General features: G+C 41.0%; 1 protein-coding gene across 1 annotated transcript in view; it reads right to left on the reverse strand.

Annotated features, from left to right (window-relative positions):
- Positions 1 to 7,520, reverse strand: part of BANK1 (B cell scaffold protein with ankyrin repeats 1) — a gene marked incomplete at its 3' end in the record, with an annotated part of 287,684 nt that overhangs the window by 275,509 nt on the left and 4,655 nt on the right. The window lies entirely within an intron of this gene.

Below are 7,520 nucleotides of genomic sequence, written 5' to 3' on the forward strand. Positions count from 1 at the left end.
AAAGAGCAATTCCTATATTTTCTTATATACAACACATACCTTTTCCCCTAAAATCAGCATCCCAAAATTGGGGTGTGTGCATTAAATGGGGAAGCTAATTTTCTGCCTGGAATACAAACACCCTGCTTTGATTCCTACTCTACACTGCAGTAGCTGTTTCACTACTATTCAGGAAGCTAAGGGAAACATAGATTTAATGACTCCTTGTTTTTAATTCTAGAGGTGTTAATGGTTCTCTCTTCTTTTTAATGGTCTTGATGTTCCACTAAACAAGCTTACTTTTCTTATGCCATTTTTGCTGGGGGGTGGCTGCTTCTGGTCTCTCTCCTCCTATTTCCTAGCCCTCGAATCTCTTTAGGTCTTTTCAGAATAAATCCACCCACAGAGACCAGCCTTCAGCAGCAGATAAGGTTACAACCTTAATTAACAAAGAATGAGAGGGTGAATCAGCTGAAAATAAGACATACAGACATACATCTGGAAAAAAAGTCCTCATTCTGCCTTTCAAACATAAGGTGTGTATTATATTTTGGGGTGTGTTGAAAGAAAATATGCTAAGTTCTTTTCATTTACTAGGATAGGCAGAAAAAACAGAAGCCACCACCCCAGGATATTGGCTGTATGGTAAGACCTAAGCAAAAAAACAAAACAAAACAAAACAAAACAAAACAAACAAACAAAAAAAAACTTACCTAGGTAGATTAAAAGAGTTTCCATGATTGCAAAAACCAGGTGAGTTAGTTAGTGTGTCTATGTCTGGTACACAGAAAGTCAAGTAGAAGCAGAGAGAAACAGAAGAACATAAGCCTAAGTAGAAGCAGAAAGACAGTTTCTTGGCCATGGAAATTATTAGAGAGAGAAGCTTGAGGATAAACAAGTAAATGGCTCATTTCTTTGTTCATTTCTACCACGTTAGGGGGAAACAGAATTCACAAGTGTCCATCCTGGAATCTCTGGATCTGAGCTACAGAAGTGCCAAGCTCTCACAGCAGCACAAAGTCAAGGTAGCTGTGCTTGATTAATTTTAAATGTTGTGTAATGCTATTTACAGAGGAAAGTCAAACTCTAGACATCTCAAATGAACATAAAAATTAAAAGAAACTTTTGACACTAATATTGCTTTGCTTAAGCTGCCTATCTTTAAAATGGTGATAATTCTACTCTCTCACCACATGGGGGCATGAATATAAATTAGCTAGTGTTTGGGGGAAAAAAATCAGATATTCTTGTGATGAGCTCTATACAAAAGCCCATCAGAAAATTAATAATTCTACCTTCAGAACAGGGCTTGAATATTGTGCAGTACATAAGACATGGGGAGATACATGGAACAATGACCATGCGACAAAATACTGAATAGCTCCTCATTAAGTTATATTCATCCCAGGCACTGAATGAGGCCACGGTTCTGTGGAAAAAATGGTATGTGATCATGTAAATAAAGGCTATATCATAATACACATGCACAAAGGGGCCTAATTAAGGTCTCACAGGCAACCATAACTGGCATTTCCTGACTTACAAGTCTCTGTATTGGTAACCTTAATAATCCTGTTTTGTGTATAAAAATTACACTAAAGTCTAGCCAAACTCTGCTTTCATTTGCACCAGAGTAATCTTAGAATGACCCTGCTAAAAATAAAAATTATCCCTATATATAAACTATTTTAATATTCTACATGTTCACTTCCTTTCATATTAACTTAAATATCTATCAGTTCTTCCATGCAATAAAACACAATGATTTTTCCATATCTTCTTAAGATGATGAAATAAAGTTAATAGAAAATCTAGCGCAAATGAACTGTAAATGACATTTATGTTATAGTCATAACAGTCTGCCAAAAAGTATATGAATGTATTTCAAAAAACTTTTTCTTTTGAGTTACACCTCATAATAACCCTTGGAAAAACTTTATGAAAATGCTTGATGCATAAGACAGACATGTCAGGCATGTCTTTCATGGAAGGCTTGTACAGCTGATGACCCACACAACCATTTTGTAGACCTATATTAGATAACCTCCAAAATGCCTGGTGTAAGCATCACTTATTTATTAGAGTTAAAAACAACCTCAGAATTGCAACTAAATGCTGACTGCTGAGCTTTACATTTTTTTTCTAAATGTAAACAAGACACAAACTTGGAAGGTGTTCACTTATGCACTTTAAAGAAGGAGATCATAACAAAACAATTAATTAAAAAAAGAAATGCCATAAAAACAAAGTAAATTAAAATGAAGAATGTTTAACTTTTTATTCTTTTAAGTTGTATCACCAGTAAGACTTTATACATTTGTTCTAAATTAAAAACAATCATTTTGAGATGTCAGTGGCCAGTTATAAGTAGTTTTTAATGCAATTTATGTCTGAAGCAAGAGAAAAAACACTGCATATGCTATGTATACTTCAATATCCATGGGCACAGGTCATTACAAGTGGTTAGATGCATCAAAACACAAACTGCCAAGAAATCTGATTATGTCATCATGGATAAGACTTCTCAGACTTTTGCAGGATTAAGAAAAAAGGAGCAGAGAAGTTAAGAATAATTAATGATAGACCAACGATCCTCACTTATTGGCTATAGAGATTTTCAACTTCTATGGCTCCAGCTTAGTTTCTTGTTCTGGTTTGAAGTGGTCATATGTTCCATATAAAACAAATCAATTCTAGCAACTGAGTTCCTACGGTGTGTGTAGACTAAATGAGGGGCATGTGAGCATAACACTTTAAAGCGGGTTAAATGCTTTTGCACCGCTTAAATGGTACTGATGTTTGCATACGTTGACAGCATACTGAGCATTAATTCCAGCCGCTCTAGCACATTCGGCGGCATAATGCACCTTAAATGATTTTGGGGCGCAGCAAACTAAAACACCTCCGAGGCAGCCCGTGCAGGCAGCTTGGCAGCAGCCCGAGAAGGCAGGCTCCGACGAAGAAGAAAAAAAAAAAGCGGCAAGCCTGATCTTTTTTTTTCCGCCTCGCTGGAGCCTGCCTGCCTGCATGAGCTGTGTGGGGACCCGGTGGGTGGGTGCTGCTTGGTGGGGGGGCGCCACTGCCACGGAGGGAAGCATCAGCCCCCACCAGCAGCCCAGGGACTGCTCTGCTCACTGGCAGCTCCCCCTCCCCCTGCCAATGGAGAGGCAGGTCAGACATGAGTGTACACAACACAGGGGTTTACTTCACTTTTTAAAAACCCACTGCTTCTATGTAGGGCCCCTGTTTCATCTATACACACCCTTAATGAACAACGGTTCTTACCACAAATCATGTGCTGTCATTACAATGGCACCATTGTAATTAATGAATAGAGAAACTGAAAAATAATTCATCTTATAAAATGCTAAACCAGAAACTGGGTTGGAGTGTTGCTGTAGCTGTGGCGGTCCAGGAAACGTCCAAGAAGCATAGATTTGTTTGTGATATCTTTAACTAGACCAACTGCATAGTTGAGAGAGCTGCTGGACAAGCCTTTAGACATAAGTTCCCTTTTTCAAGTCAACCTGAAGGACACAGTATGGAAAGTCTAGTCCAGCAGATCTCCCAACTATAGAACTGATTCAATAAAACACATCACAAAAAAAAATAAAACCTTGCCAAACAGGAAAGAAAACAGACCCTCCAGAAATATTCTATGTGAAAGCAAAGGAATGTACTGTCTTGTTCTGTATTTAAAGTTCTCCATACCCGTTTTCACAAATAATACATTCTCACTGGTAAGTTTTACTAAGTAGGAAAATGAAGGGTACAATTTTTAACCAATTGCAAAGTACTGTATTTATTTCACATTTAGGCACCCTTATGCAAGTGTAAATTTATACATTGGAATTTGGGCATCATAACTTAGCTGTCCAATAGTAAAGAAGTTCAATTCCTCTATAATACAAGAAAAGGAGCCAATTTTTCTTTTGGAACAGGCTTATAAGAGAAGTGAAGAGGACTCTATATTTCTTTGTGTAAATATAATCAGATAAAATAGTCACTGAAAAGAGTTTTGGATATGAAGACCCAACTTAAGCTGAAACATGAGAGCTAGTTAGCCAAGTTAGTCTGAAGACAGGGTAGATTTGCACCTTACAGACTAACTAAAGTACAATGAAACCCCACAGGCCTATGAAAAAAAATCTTACGAACTTACTTTACAAATACTGTCACAGAAAGACATCTATATCAGGTAAAGGATTCAAGATTTACCCTCCTTTCTTGCACGTGTAATGTGAGAGTACAAATCACTATGGGAGCAATTTTAGACATTTAAATATCTAAGTAGCTGCAAATCACTTAATTAAACATCTAAATAGTCTAAATTGTACTTTACAAGTGATGGCAGAAATAAGAAGACTGAAAAACAGCCCCACAAATTAATGTAGATCAGACTAAATTTGTGGGAGAAGACTTGTCTATCCTTGTGGCTGTCTACAATATCAGGTTGTCAGCCACACAAAAATGATGATACGTAGAACAGAAAAGAGAGGAGGGAAAATAATTTAATTAAAAATGCACCCCTGACCTATAGACTTAGCAGTATTAAGAAAAGTGAAGCAAAGAAAAGCCAAAATACTAAATTACTAGAGTCACTTTGCATTACAATTAAACTCAGAGATGTAGAGGGAAAAAGATTCTTCAGTCTTATTGTGGAAAAATACAACCTCAGAAGACTTAGCTTTGGTGTACAGTTCTATTTTTTTTAACAACAAACAAGCATCAGTATGGTTCAGAAACTATTTGAACTATTTGAAACACATTTGAATTTAGCTGCTTCAGAGAACATCACTGTAAAAATGTTTTTACAAGAACTCTTGCTGTGGGCATCTCTCGACAATGGCAAAAATATTTGCATTCTCTCTCGTACTGAATGTGAATATAGTAAAATTTGCCACCACCCAGGAAACACATGTTACAAAGCATAATTTCCAAGTTTCAGTACTGCATTTTCTCCTCCTATTAATTCTCTCAACTACAGGCAACAAGCCTTCCTGACTTTCTCTGAATCATGCTTAATGGTATATTAGACCTTTTATTTAGTAAATTATCTAAATATTGTTTAATACCTTCATTTAAAATGTAGTTAATATTATTAATTTCACTAATATAATCATTTATGTCACTATCACAGCATGTGTGCAAACCATCTCATAACTGAAGGGAAATGCTAGCATGTAAAATATTCTCCGCCACACAAGGCTGAAGTTGTCACAATCTGGTAGGTTAAAGGTTTTTCAAGAACAATAAAAGATGTAAAATTTGATTTGTTGGTTCATTGTGTCCTCTACATTGCTCAAACAGAGCAAAGAGAACAGAGTCCAGCTGGAAATAGTCAGTAGAGAGTTCATCTTGTATCAAGAAACTCCCTACTGGCATTAAGACAGCACACCTTGCGTTGGGATCAGTCACCCACTTTATTGTAGGGACAGGTCAGTAGCAAAGCATTGCTCAGATCCTGAGCATCTCTGACTGACCTCTTGTGCTACATGCGGCACCCACAGCACTGGGTCCAGCCTCCTTATGCCACATGCAGCACACACCAGACTAGATCCATCCACAAACAGTGCACCAGGTCGGTCCAAAACCCAAAGGTCGGATCATAGGGCTCCACAGGTGCTTCCAGGCCATATCTTAGCTATCCTTGAGTTATAGCAAGTCCTCAATGTTCTCTGTAATGCCATGACCAGACCAGCACTGAACTGTGCATCTAGAACAGTGGTTCTCAACTTTCTTAAACTCCAGGCACCCCTCAGAAAATGCCAGCTACTAGCTTTCACTAGTTTCTTTATTACAGAAAAATAACAGACCAACTCTTCTGTTGCAAGGACCTCAGAAAGACCACAACAGGCAAGAATGTTTTTGAAACTATGTATTCCAGCTTGAAATCTCTGGGTTTATCTTGTGAATCGTGTACGTGTTTGCACACCTACACAGTGTGTAGCAAGCCTCGGGTTCCCCCTGGAGTCTGATGTTCCTGGCAGTCAGATCTGCCTTCTGTGATCCCCAGCCTCCATAACATTCTACCTGCCATGCCTTTGATATTAAATGTTCTGATGATTTTTGGGAGACTTCCTCCAGAGGCCAGAATATCCTTTTTAGGAGCTTCCACTCTTGGCACTGTCTCTCCAGGCCTCACTACCTTCAACACCATCTCTCTAGGGCTTATGGGCCCTCCACATAGCTTTCTTTGCTCTCCAGCCTGCTATCTCCATCTCTGAGGCTCTGGCCTCCAACCACAGTCTCTGGGCTTCTGGTACCTGCCTGTCTATCTCAGGACCTCTGGCAGCCCACTTTCACTGCCTTGGGGCTTCTAATTGTGGCCTCCAGTGTCTCCCATAGCCACACCCATGCCTCATGGACTTAATCAGCAGCATAAATGGAACATGAATATTTAATTACTTATTGACCAAGCAGCCCCTTGAAGAATCTCCTTTAAACCAGATCTTCAGGGCTTTCTTCCCTTCAGATCGTGCGAGCCCCTGCCCTCCAAGTTCTGTGCAGCTTCTTCTCCTCAGAGCATGCAGAATCTTATTCCAACCCAAGCAAGATCCAGACTCTAGCTCCTACTCCTGGGCCTGGCTTATATGCATCTCTGCTCCTCCTCTTCTTGTTCATGTGACTTGGAGCTTCTTTAAGAGGGAACAGTAGGTTCCTATTATTCTAACTTCTCGGCCTGGAAGGACGTGGGCAGTGGGGTCCCACAGGGCTCGGTCCTCGGGCCCGCCCTGTTCAACATCTTCATCAGTGATTTGGATGAGGGGGTGCAAAGCACCCTGTTCAAATTTGCTGATGACACCAAGATGTGGGGGGATGTGGGCACAATAGAAGGGAGCAACAGGCTACAGTCGGACCTTGACAGGTTACAAGGATGGGCGGAGGAGAACAGGATGGGGTTCAACACAGACAAGTGCAAGGTGATGCACCTGGGGAGGAACAACCAGCACCATACCTACAGGCTGGGGAACTCCCCTCTTGTCAGCACGGAGGTGGAAAAGGATCTTGGAGTCATTATTGACTCCAAGGTGAACATGGCTCGGCAGTGTGGGGAGGCGGCTCGGAAGGCCAACTGTACCTTGTCGTGCATCCACAGATGCATTTCAAGCAGGACCAAGGAGGTGATCCTCCCCCTCTATGCAGCACTGGTCAGGCCGCAGCTGGAGTACTGCGTCCAGTTCTGGGAGTCGCACTTTAAGAGGGATGTGGACAGCATCGAGAGGGTCCAGAGGAGGGCCACTCACATGATCAAGGGACAGCAGGGCAGGTCCTATGAGGAAAGGTTACGGGACCTGAACCTGTTCAGCCTCCAGAAGAGAAGGCTGAGGGGGGATCTTGTGGCCTGCTATAAACTAGTCAGGGGGGATCAACAGGCACTGGGGGAGTCCCTGTTCCCCCGAGCGCCACCAGGAGTGACCAGGAATAACGGTCACAAGCTGGCGAAGGGAAGGTTTAAGTTGGACATCAGAAGGCGCTACTTCACGGTCAGGGCGGCTAGGGTCTGGAAACAGCTTCCCAGTGAGGTGGGGCAGGCCCCC

This window comes from Alligator sinensis, unplaced genomic scaffold (genome assembly GCF_000455745.1).
Source record: "Alligator sinensis unplaced genomic scaffold, ASM45574v1 scaffold353_1, whole genome shotgun sequence".
In the NCBI taxonomy this organism is placed as follows: domain Eukaryota; kingdom Metazoa; phylum Chordata; order Crocodylia; family Alligatoridae; genus Alligator; species Alligator sinensis.